The sequence below is a fragment of the Panthera tigris genome, chromosome B3, assembly GCF_018350195.1.
Source record: "Panthera tigris isolate Pti1 chromosome B3, P.tigris_Pti1_mat1.1, whole genome shotgun sequence".
Classification (NCBI taxonomy): Eukaryota; Metazoa; Chordata; class Mammalia; order Carnivora; family Felidae; genus Panthera; species Panthera tigris.
Window position 1 is genome coordinate 91,018,098 of NC_056665.1, and position 13,697 is coordinate 91,031,794.

The following is a 13,697-nucleotide window of genomic DNA, read 5'->3' on the forward strand; positions in this document are numbered from 1 at the left end:
CTCTACCATTGGTTTTAATACCAATTCAGAGTGTTAATATTAGGCATCTGCAATTTAAGAGAATTCACTCAGGAATGGTGACAGAACTTTAGTCAAAAGAAGGTGTTATTGTATATGCTTGAGAGAGAGAGAGGGAGTCACAGAATCCGAAGCAGGCTCCAGGCTCTGAGCTGTCAGCACAGAGCCCGATGCGGGGCTTGAACCCATGATCTGTGAGATCAGACCTGAGCTGTAGTCGGACACTTAACCGACTGAGCCACCCAGGTGCCCCTATATCTGAAATTATTAATCTCACTAACTGACTACATAGAAATCAGTAAGTGAAAGTGAAAAAATGGCAGTCAAATGGTCTGCTGAAATGAATAATCTATTTGGCATATATGCAAAAGTCTCCTATGCAAACTACATATTGCATGTTCATTATTTTTTTGATTAAATGTTTCAGTTTCCTCTTAAATATTAATTCCTTGTATCATGATTTGAAGTAAATCATCAAGATCTGTCAACTTTTTCCCTTTGTAATACTGGGTTTGGAGTGAATTCAATAGCCCTTAGTCCTGAGTGTTGCCTTAGAGTCATTTTATTCCTAGTGAGTGGAACTATGTGCTGACAAACTTGTCCTTACACTTTGCCAGTATTGAAACTGTTACAAAGGGATTATGAGATTTATCCAGGGCCAGAGTGCTAGTCATTGACTAGTTGGCTGAAAATTATGTTGCAGATGCCTGGTTCTTAACCCAATTGGCTGTGTAACATCCCTAGAGAACATTGGTGCTAAAAGATTCAGGCTGTTTCAATTTACTCTTTTAATTAAAACATAGCACTGGAGAAGAAACAAATAAAAAAGATGAAAGCAGAGCTTAAAATATCCTCTAGCTCACCCTCAGTATTCTTTGTTATAATTCTGCAGTAAGGCTCCACCAGCATATCTCTGAACAACTGCCACTTTTTCTTTTTCATTATGCAACATGCCACATTTACAGGCTCAAAATGATACTTTACATTCCATTTCCTCAACATAGCATCATTAGAGGAAGCACATAATTCCACACATTGACACCTAGAAAATGCAATGCATTGTGTTACATCATTATACTTCCTCGTTCAGTTAGAAACAGTAGATGAAAGAATCCATCATCAACTCTTACCGAGCACAAAGTGTTCAGAACCTATCAAAAAGAGGCAGGGCTTAATAGTAGAATGATAGAACTTGTTTTCAAGAGAATGGTGTTGGGGCGCCTAGGTGGCTCAGTCAGTTAAGCATCCAGCTCTTGGTTTTGGCTCAGGTCATGACCCATGGTTACTGGGTTCGAGTCCCGTGTCAGGCTCCGCGCTGCCGCTGCTGGTGTGGAAACTGCTTGGGATTCTCTATCTCCTCTCTCTGCCCCTCCCCTCTCTCCCAAAAGAAATAAACTTAAAAAAGAGAGAGAGAATGATGTTAAAGAGGGAAGGACTAAAAGCGCAATGTGGTCTAAATGATTTATAAGAATAGATCTCCCTTCCTCCCCAAGAGAAGCACATCCCAGATTTGAAGGTATTAAATGAAAAATAAAATTGGGGAGAATTATTTTAGTTTTCATTATGTATTCATTCATTCAACACAAACTGCCTCTGTGCTAAGCTTTAAAGAATTAGACAGACATGGCTCTTCCCCAGAAGTAGCTTATATTCTATGAGATGAGGCTAATGACATTTATTTACCTATATACGAGTCAGATACTAATAAGTCATAAGTGTCAGTAAGGAAAATCCCGGACATTAAGAATTTGCTATTCAGAGAGCTTGAGAATGTGACTTGTGAAATTTGGACACACTGCATTTTTTCCAGATATTTTATAACAATAATGAAAATAAACACATATTTACAAGGAGAAAAATAATTGAAGTAATTCTGGATGAAAATCTAATTAAAATATAAAGGCAACAAGACAGTTTATTGCTCTGGCAAACTTACTTATTGTGTCTGGTTATTAAATGTCTATCATTAATACACGTTTAGATATGATCAGTACCTATAATTAATGGTAATTGAGAATTATACAGCAATGTGCTAAGCCTTCACCATCTTCCTTGGCTTTTGTAGAAATATTCCAAGATACTTCTACATATTATTTATCTGTGTTATTAATACAACTAACACAAGTGTGTTTTTATTTGAGAGAGATGTGCATATATTGAGGGCAATAAAACCTTAACAGGGTATGACAGTAACATAGATTCTGTAGCCAGAAACACCGTATGTGAATATCAGCTTTGCCATTTAACTGAGTTATACAATACTGAACAAGATACTTAAACTATTTAGTGTCGGTTAACTCATCCATTAAATATAGGAAAATAATATTGTCTTATATGTTTTTGTAAGGATTCACTGACTTGATACATATATGAATGTACTAAAACAGTGCCAGCTTCATATTGAATATTCATTACAAAATGAATGGTAAGGTTTATAGTAATACATATAATGTATGTAATACATATAATACATGATGCTACAATATTGGAGACCGTCAAATTTAAACTTACCAGGAGTAAGATCAATACATGGAGGGGCGCCTGGGTGGCGCAGTCGGTTAAGCGTCCGACTTCAGCCAGGTCACGATCTCACGGTCCGCGAGTTCGAGCCCCGCGTCGGGCTCTGGGCTGATGACTCAGAGCCTGGAGCTTGCTTCTGATTCTGTGTCTCCCTCTCTCTCTGCCCCTCCCCCGTTCATGCTGTGTCTCTCTCTGTCTCAAAAATAAATAAACGTTAAAAAAAATAAAAAAAAATAAATGGAATTGTGGACTATGATTTTTGCATTATCCTGCATTATATCTGTTAATGTCAAATCAGGAGAAAGAAACCATACAGTAATTTCGACAGGGGAATTTAATATAAATAATTTTAATTATAACAGAAGATTAGGGGCACCTGGGTGGCTCAGTGAGTTAAGCCTAGGACTCTTGATTTCAGCTCAGGTCGTGATCTGACGGTCTGTCCCTTGGAACCCCGCTCCAGGCTCTGTGCTGGCAGCACGGAGCCTCTTTGGATTCTCTCTCTCTCTCTCTCTCTCTCTCTCGCTCTCGCTCTCGCTCTTGCTCTCGCTCTCGCTCTCTCAAAATAAATAAATAAACAATAAAAAAATAATAGAAGATTAGAGTAAGAAGAGATTGGCTAGTAAGAAGTAGAGAACTCTAAATACAGAAACAGCAGTCACTAGCTCTAGGGCTGAGACCCAGTGCCTGTAGGAGACTCCTTCCCCCCCAGGCTGACATGCGGGCCTTGTTAGAGAAGTCACAGCTGTGGCTCATCGAATGGTAGAGAGGTATCTAACCCTTCTCTTACCCCAATTCTAACCTTAACCCTGTAGTAGAACCTGCCAAAACTCTGCCCTCTTGGGTGACAGGGAAAGCTGTCCTTTTGTGGGTGCTGTCGGCTGCCACGCACTGGAGGAGGAGGGCACTGGGGAAGCCTTGTGTGATTCAGGGGTCTGAGGGACTCTGCCATAAAACCTCACGGTGGTGTGGGAAGGCAGTGAGGAAGGCGCCTGCAGCCCAGGACGCACAGGTGCGCACTTTTAAGAGCCCCGAGTAGAAGAATCTGCAAGCAAGGGCTGGCGGAGCCTTAGAGACTCTGTTGGAGGCGGAGGGGGCTGCGTGCTTGGGGGAGTGCGCACAGGTGTGCCCTGCAGGAGCCCGGAGTAGAAGAATCTGCAAGCAAGCGCCGACGGAGCTGGAGAGACTCCGCTAGGAAGCGGAGGGGGCTGGGCGCTTGGGCAAGCTGCTGCCTGCTCTGTGTTGCCCGCCCGGTATCCCCCAGGGATGGGCCCTGAAGGTGTGCCAACGCTTGTAGAAGTCGACTGCTGTGAGTGAGCAGAAGCGAACTGGGAAGAAAAACTTCCTGGAACGCTTCTTCAGTCCCTTCAACTGACAAAACTTCTTGCCAGCTGGAACAGGAAAAAAAAAAAAAAAAAAAAAAAATTGCAGAAAGGCAAGTATCATTTTCACAGAGCAATCTAACAGGGTCATTTCGGAGCAGGAGGGCAATTTATCACTAACTGGCACAATACTACAAACAAAAATAATTGAATATGAAAACTTCGTATTTCTATTCTTTGTGCTAATTTATTAAATATACTTCATTCCGGTGTGGATCCTAGAAATCCTTATGAATTGAAAATCCACAGATACTATTTGCATTTATAGTAGTGATAACAAAATCTCTAAACTGAGAACCAACCCTTAAGAAAATAGTGTGCTCTTGAGGGGAACCTCCACGGTATTGACTAGAGGGAGGTCATCTGTTAGAAATCTATTCGTATTCACATATTTTAAAAGTTTTATTGAAAATTTTAAATGTATTTTCTGGAAATGGATTTTAATCCATAGAAGGATACAAAATATGATTAATTTCGTATTAACTCCCTGACTTCATTACCTTCCATTGTTCCCACTTCTCATTCCACTCCAGCCACATGGAAAGCTTTGGGTTTCTCAAATATCTCAGGTTTCTCCATTGTTTCTGTTCTATAAAGAGGTAAAAGTCAAAGGGAAGAAGGACATAACATGGACATAAAGAGAAACTGAGAAAACAAATCTTGAGGGGAACTGTCAGTTTTTTCTTGCACTAGTCAGTATAGCGTCAAACAGAGGTATTCTCGTTCTAATTAACTAGTATTAGCTCATATATGGTTTCTATGTTACTGTCAGAGTTAATGAAGTCTAACACAATTGTAGCACCTGGTGTGGGTTTTTTAAATATTTGAACCCGTCCTGATCTAATATCTATGTTTCCAAAGAACTACATCAGCTTTTCACCTGTAACATAACCTGTATTCCAGGCCTACCAAACGTAAGATTTCAGTAAAAAAATACCCTGGTTTTAAAATGCTCTTTTCCCCCCCTCTTCTCCTTAGAATTTGTTTCCTATTTTATTCATTAGCTGTTTCCTAGTACTTTCAAGTATGAGCTTATTCCCCACCTTTGTGTGTTCCTGTTCACATAGCTAACAGGCTACAGAAAGTCATTGTCTGAAATGAAAATAGTAAGTTTACAAATCAATATTCACTTCTAAACCTCATGTTCATGGAGAGGAAGAAGTGGTATCCTATTTAATCTCTCTTTTAGGCACATTGTAGAGTGCTTGGCCCATAAAGTGCAGCAAATATTGGTTAGAAAAAAATAATGGATGAAAGATAGAAGCATGTTACAGAAATTTTTCATTAGGAAGATCAAAGAGAATTTTTGCTGAGTTAGTATGTAAACTGAATCATGGACGTGGAGGATGATTCAAGTAAAAGAAACAGCATCCCAAATTGCCAAAGACAAAATTTGAAGCGATATTAGAAAATATCAAGAATATGAGTCTTAACTGTCTATTCTGGAATACTAATGCTAAGGAAAAGTTAGAAATTAAAAAAAAAAAATAGCCTGTAATTAAACCCAGAAACATCACAAAAATATTCAGAGAAACAAAAATTTAAGGCCCAATCTGAGATAAATTTAGTTTTCTAGAAATTGTGTGTAGAAGGTAAAGAACTTTAGGGGCACCTGGTGGCTCAGTCAGTTGATCTACTTTGGCTCACATCATGATCTCACGGTTTGTGGGTTTGAGCCCCGCATCAGGCTCTGTGCTGACAGCTCAGAGCCTGGAGCCTGCTTGGGATTCTGTGCCTCTCTCCTCCTCTTCCTCCCCACCCATGTTCTGTCACTTTCAAAAATAAATAAAAAAAAACATTAAAAAACTTAAAAATAACTTTAAAAGTGTTTTAAGGAAACGGTAATAAATGTTAGAGCCATCTCTTATTTCACTAGACTGCTAAAATATAGCAATGTTTTACTACATCACCAATGTTTTAGAATGAATATTATATCCATGTCTATGTTAAATGGTTTAAAAGAAGTAGTAATGGGGGCAGCTCAGTTGGTTAAGGGTCCAGCTTCAGCTCAGGTCACGATCTCACGGTTGGTGAATTCGAGCCCCCGCCTCAGGCTCTGTGCTCACAACTCAGAGCCTGGAGCCTGCTTCAGATTCTGTCTCTTTCTCTCTCCCTCTCTGTCCCTCTCCTGCTTACTCTCTGTCTCCCTCTCCAAAATAAACGCTAAAAATTTTTTTAAAGAAGCAATAATATTATTGCATTTTAATTTTCATTCAACCTCCAAACACCATAATACAAAATATAGTTATTTGTATATTTGTATATTTATATATGGTTATTTGAGATATGGGAAACTCACTGTTCAAGTTAAACAAAATAAATTCTTTTTTAATTTATAAATTATACTCATATTTTCTTTAATTATATAGCATAAAAAGACCTTAATAGAAAATATAATATTTTCTACATAACTTTACCATATTTAAAGATAACATAACTAACTTTTGGTGAATGTTTCTCTCATCCAACAACCATCATCTTCATGAAGACAAGGATCGTGTCTTATTTATCTTGGCATTTCAATGCTTGCTTCAGTGACTTGCAAACTGGATGCACTCATACAGTGAAAAAGAAATAATAGTATTTATTGAGAATTTATTTTCTATGCAGTATACATTGAATTACCATTCATAATTTTAGAAACAGCTGATGTGACAAGTATTGGCATCTTTCTTTTACAGAAAACTGAGTGAACAGTTAAAAAAAGAAAACTCTTCTCAAGTCGGATCACTGGTAAGTAGCTAACCGAAAATTTGAATCTAGGCAGGCTGGTTCTCAAATATGATTCTGTAATTACCACAGGACACTCTTTCTAGAAGTGGAAAACAGGAAGACGATTAAAAGCATGGTTATTTTTATTTTAAAATTTAGGGCCAGCCATTACACATCTTACATAGGTTTTATATTTTTATAATGGTGATAAAGTCAGTATATGCCAGTCTTTATTTATTTCAAAGTGTTTCAACATTTGTTTTGCAGTAATTAAATTTGAGTTTATATTTGATGTAATCTACCTGTATGTAGGACCTGTTGAGAAACAATTCTCCCTGGGTCTCATGTTTTTGTGTATCTTGGGGGCAAAGCAAGGGCTGTCTTTGTTCCAGACTTTTTTCATAGGATATTTTCGTAGCAAACAGGCTTGAAAGACATACTGTCACCTTTGGAACAAAGGGACAGTATACTAATTCCTCATTAGATGAGATTTGAACTCTCTAGACTCAGAGTTTTTCTCCCATAATATAATCCACCCTACATATGTAGTTATCATCTGGCTCTCTTTGTGTCTCCCTGTAAAAAAATGGGACTTCGGGAACTTATATAAATCAGATAATTTGGCTACTGCTATTGATTGACAATAAACTGTCTTTGACTTAGGAATCTCATGTCATCCACCAGCATACATGAAAACATGGCAAGCAAATTAATTAGCTTGTACATAGCACAAAATCTTACACCTTTTAAATTTCCTAACATATATATTGTGTGATTTTTTTAATTACATATTATTAAATGACTTATTTTTTTTAGGAAAGAAATTTACTGATATAGCTAATATTTTAAAGACCCAGGATTTGAATGATTAGAAGAGTGAAAACTCATCAAAATTTTGTTGATTTAGTTTTCATATAGTTCAAATGCTTAAATCAATTTATTCCTGATCATCTTTAATATGTATTGGACTGGCAATGAATATTTTTAAAACATTAGACCAGCTTTTCACAACAGGGGCCAATCTGTCTCCCAGGGAACATTTGGCAACAACTGAAGACATCTTTGGTACACATTGCCTGAGATGTATACATTCATTGCTTGTCTCAACTGGGAGTGGTGGTGGCATTTAGTGGACAGAGACCAGGGATGCTATTAAATATTTTATATTGTACAGGACAACCTCCCATAATGAATTATTTAGTCCCAGGTGTCAATTATGGCAATGTTGAGAACCCAGATATACATAGATATGCATTCACATCTGAGTTGGAGAGATCTAATTTAATTCTCTCAATGGTAAGAATTAATCTGCATATAAAATTAGAAAAATATAAATCTCTATCTCTACATTTATCTATCCTATGTCTATAATACAGTATTTCATGAAAATCAAACCATAACACAAACAAGAGCAAGTAATCAACAGAAAACCAGTTTCTGTCATTTCAAAAATTTTAGATGTAACCTGTATTTAGAAATATTAGAGGAATATGGTCAAGACTTTTTTTTTAAATTTATTGGTTATGAGGTATAACCAATAATGTATATATAAAGAAGAAACTTTTATCATGTATGTGGATGGGGATGGGTGGGTATAAATTTTAAAAATATATATATCCTGTATTTGATTACCTGACTCTATCCTGTTACTATAGAAACAGCAGTCATATATATCTCTTGGTTATTATAGCAATCTGTCAAGGAAATCCTGACATTCTGGAATTTGTGTACATTACTTTTAAAAATTGTAATACTGTGTTTGAATATAACCTGCTTTATAGAATGATCCTTAAACATCCATGACTTCACAAGTTATAGCTATAAAATTATAAGTATGACCATATATGTATGCAAATATATGTGTGTGTATATATGTATACATGCATATATGCACAACTATTATATATAATTAGCTAACATAAACTGAACATCTGTGTCATAGTGTCAAATAAACTTTGTCAAAATTGATCTAATTGGTATAGTATTGTCTGGTTCACAAGTGTGGACTAACAGTGTCTTCATTCGTGTCATCCAGTGTTAGGAGGATCCATCTATATACAATAAGAACTTTTAATTTTCAGGGGAAAATTAAGTTTTCAGAGACACCAAAAATAAATATGATCTAGAAAGGGGAGTGGGAGCACAGGGGGTGCAGCAGGAGGAGGAGTTGGGAGGCCGGAGGTAGCAGGGCCTGGCAGCCTGGGTTGCAAGCCAGCAGCACGGCCTTGGCTTATGTGACTGGCACTGGCACAGCCTCTGTCTGGAGATGCTTCAAGCTGACCAAGGAGCAACCTCTTCCCAAAGAGGTTTGAGTAAAACAAACTTCATAGTTAATGCAGGAAATGAGTTAATTTTAAGATGAAAACAATATGAACTATTTGTCCAAGCTTTGGAGGGCAAGTACACAGATTTTTTTTTTTTTACATGTTTGTTTATTTATTTTGAGGGCCTCCAAGTAGGGGAGGGGTGGAGAGAGAGGGCAAGACAGAATCCCAAGCAGGCTCTATGCTGTTAGCATGGAGCCTGACATGCGGCTCAATCTCATGACCTGAGCTGAAGTCAAGAGTTGGCTGCTTAACCCACTGAGCCACCCAGGCACTCCAGATTTTAATTATAATGATGGACCTGGCTTAAGGGAGTCTGATGAAAAACTAAAGCTGTAAGAGCCTGCACTCATGGAAGACATCCTTGTAATGTGACTAGCAACCAAGGAGCAAAAGATACAAGAGTGAACTACCTAAATGCAGTACCTCAGGCAAATCCAACAGCCTAGCAGTGCCCAACTGAGATCCACAATGGTAGACCCAGCGATCAACTTGTTTTTCCTAAAAATGAACAGACTTAAGGCAAACTGGAGCAAGTCCCAAATGAACTGAGTGCCTAGAAGTTTATGCCTGCTAGGTAAACAAATCATACTCCCCAGCCAAGACTTGAATGACCATCCCACTAGGAAAAAGCTATAGTAGGACAGCCGAGTACTTTCACAGCAAGACTTGGGCTATTCGAGACAAAGCCACAATCTTATACTTTCAGCTTATCATGACTAATGTAAAACTTATCAGATGAACCTTGTGTTTTAGCTTTTTTTCTCTTTACCCTCCCCTTGCTTCAGAGTCCTGATGGTATGGGACTATTCCAAAGAAGTAGCCACCTCCCCAAAATTCCCCTTCTAGAGCATGTAGACACTTGAGAAATGTTTCTGTTCGAAGAAAATAGAAAAACCGAAGTTTCAAGTCTATGTGGCACACTGTGTCTTCAGATAGTTTGGAGGAATGAAAACCTAGAGATTTAAAATCGTGATTTGAACACGTAAAAGTCCAGTAAACTGTAAAAAGGGAATGTGCATTGCTTTGAACCATGAGCATAGTGACTTAGAGACACTGTGTATCAGTTTTGCCAATAAGAATGTGGACTTTGTGACTCTTGAACTTCTGGGTCTACACTTGAATGAGCCAAACAGGCAAAGTGTGAATGGCAAAGTGTTGAATGCTTAACCAAGTGTTTCAAGAGCTTCGAAGTCAGCTGTCACAGGGACGTGTTGCACAACTTGAAGCAGAGTTGGCTTTACGGAAGAAAACAGCGAGGAACTTAAAAGCAGTCAGGATGCACTGAATGACTTCATCATTCAACTTGAGGAAGAAGTAGAGGGCATGCTGAGCACCAGGCTAGTTTTTCAGCAGCAACTGACAGGGACACGCCAGCAGCTGGCTTAGTACCAATAGCAGCAATCTCAGGTTCCAGCCCAAGTAGCAGCAAGACTACACTTCTGAGCCTGAAGGACAGGCAGAGGCCACAGGGAAAGACTGCAGTCGGCTGGCCAACGGTCCAAGTAATGGCAGTTCCTCCTGGCAGAGCACATCTAGGTCTGGATTTTGCAGGGGGAGGGACACAGCAGAAGACAGCTTTTTTTCTCAGGGGAATGGTAATAAATCCTCCAAGAGCTCAGAGGAGAGAACCGGCAGAGGAGGTAGTAGTTTTGGAAACCAACTCAGTGTGGGGGTACGTAAGTGTACACTTTCCCGCGGGCAGTGAAAACTCTCTCACACACCACTCAAACGACACAGACTGCAATCATGATCCTCAAGAGGAGAAAAAAGTGCATGGGAAAGGTAACTGAACTACAGGTTCCTGCCACATTCAGAGTGGCTCAGGCTCAAGGGTAAATGTACAGGGCTCAGTTTTGGGATGTTTTTTCCAGCAAACTTTATATAGTGTCATTTAATTTGAGACAGGATACTGTCCAGAAAATTAACGCGTACATTTGTCACAATTTACCTTTTTGTGAGTGTGTTTCTTTTTCTTTTTTTTCCTTTCTTACTTTAATACCTCTGCTACTTTGAAAATTGTGACAATTAATTACCTTGAATGTTGTTGAAAGAACATTTTATGTAGGGTCAAGTTATTTGTATATGAGTTAATGTGCAGTTGTGAATGGAAAGCTTTCCCTAAAGTGTAACACAATGATGTCTGTAGAAATCTGTGTTTATCCTAGAATCTGTGTTGTGTAAGGGCCTTCTCGGTCGTGCTGTTGTACTTATGTTAGGGTAGATGTGGGTTTTTGACTGCTAAGTTTGCCCAGTACAGTAGTTTTATCACTAAAAGTTGGACTTGCTGATGAAGTCCTATAGTAGTTAAAAATTTTAACTTTTTTGAGAGAGAGGTGGGGAGGGAAGGAGAGGGAGAGAATCTTAAGCAGGCTTCATGCCCAGTTCAGAACCTAATGCTGGCCTCAATCTCATGACCAACTGTGAAATCATGGCCTGAGCTGAAATCCAGAGTCAGATGCTTCAGCGACTGAGCCACCCAGGTGGCCCTCCAGTATATCTTACCTATACTGACCAAACCTAAATAAATATTTTTCTTGTAAAAAAAAAAAAAAAAGAAAAAGAAAAAATTTTAAAAAAGTCAATATCCAATATAGGCAACACCTAATTCAACTACTTGGTTGGATAGTAACTGAATTTGATGGATGAGTGTGATAATACACCCTATTTGTGAATAGTCTTTGGAAATAGAATTGATACTTACGAGATTCCAAAGAAGAAAAATAAATTAACTACTTAACATTGTTCACAATTCAAGGACACCATTCACACTTAGTCAAGACCAAAAAATCATCTTCAATCAAAGTGTTAGTCTTCCTTTTACTCAAAATCTATTAATTATTAAATACATTTTAATAGAACTTTAAAAGACATATTAATTGACTATGATCGCAACTTTAAAATAGATATTTACTTACATTTTTATTAGTTGCTATTTTACCATGTAGCCAGAAATATTTTCTACTCTGAATATGTGTTTGTGTGTGGGGGGAGGGGATGGGTGGGGGGTGGGCAGATTTAGTTATAAAAAATGTAGTCCAGGTGCACCTGACTACCTCAGTCAGTACAGCATGCAACTCTTGATCTCAGGATCATAAGTTCAAGTCCCACTTTGGGCATGGAGCCTACTTAAAATGTCAAAATAAATGTAGTCCAAAACTCAACTGAAAGAAATAATGAGGGAAAGTTGAGAGAATTATAAATTAAAATAGTATTAAAAATGCATTAAATCTACTGAATAGACAACTTATTATCTAATTTTTATGGTTAAAGAAAAAGATTTCTTTCTTTTTTAAATGGAGATGTAGGGTTGCCTGGGTGGCTCAGTCGGTTAAGCATCCAACTTCAGCTCAGGTCATGATCTTGCACTCTGTGGGTTCAAGCCTGGTGCCGGGCTCTGTGCTGACAGCTCAGAGCCTGGAGCCTGCTTTGGATTCTGTGTCTCCCTCTCTATCTGCCCCTCCCCTGCTCATGCTCTGTCTCTCTCTGTCTCAAAAATAAATACAAATATTTTTAAAAATGTAAAAAAAATAAATGGAGATGTAATTGACCTAAAACATTATATTAGTTCCAGGTATACAACATAAGGTTTTAATATTGGAAATACTGCAAAATGACCACCAGAGTAAGTCTAGTTAACATTCATTGCCATACATAGTTATTTTTTTTATGATCAGAATTTTTAAGATCTATTCTTTTAGGAACTTTCAAATACACAATATAACTGTAATCACCATGCTGTACCTCGCTTTACCATAACTTATATTTTATAAGTAAAGAATCAATTTTTTACACCAGAAAACATAAATAAGTGAAAACTGAGATTGTTTTTAAATAAATGGATTTTTGAAGCCATTAAGAAACTTGAAATGTCATTTAATTATTCAATCTTGGATTTTTGCAATGATACCCAGAAAAACAGTAATTTGGTAAACTTCACACAGGTAGTTAGTCAAAGAGAACTAGAATCCAATTGTTCCAATAGTGTTATGTCTTAATATGTTTTAGGACAACTCTGCCTTACACCATCATGCATACATCCCCACCAACCATCCTTATTATCATTCCTCCTTGCTATATTGACATAAATGTCTGAAAGTATTGAGCAATGGTTATGTTGTTTTAACGCCATTTGTTTGTCTTTGTGCCATATGGTGTTTGATAATCATCAGGATACTCTGCAAGGTTAGACTTATCTCCCATCTTCCCTGGGAATTTTCCAGCACCAGCTTTCTCTCACGATAAGTGATCACATCTGTATTTCTTTATGCAACTGACAGAATTGCATCCAAAATATACAGCTGAAACTTTTCAGAAGCATGAAAGAATTGAATGCAGTGTTAGATTGAGCCCTAGTGAGATCTGTTTTCTACTAAAGAATACACACAGAAATTAATCAGTCAGCCAAATATTAAAGTATGTTTGCCACATGGCTACAACTAAATATTTCCCAGAAGATCTCACTCTGTCTTCCTGGGATCTTATGGTTTTCCTATAATCAAAATTATTTCTGATCTATTTCAGGTGGTCAGCCACACCCAGCACATAAAACAATGCATTCATTGCCAAACTCACTGCATTTAATGAATGTTTTGGTTTCCATTGTATTAGCCTACTTCCAAAGTATATATTTTAATTACGCATTTTAATCATTCCCAATTTGTGATAAGAAGCACACTTAAAGCCCTTTCTTTTAAGGTGCTACAGATAATAAATCCTAAACTATTCTTGACAAACAATC

At 37.7% G+C, this 13,697-nt stretch overlaps 1 pseudogene; it reads left to right on the plus strand.

The window, feature by feature from the left end:
• Nucleotides 1–5,253: 5,253 nt before the first annotated feature.
• LOC102972724 lies at nucleotides 5,254–9,805 on the plus strand (annotated as a pseudogene).
• Nucleotides 9,806–13,697: the final 3,892 nt, after the last annotated feature.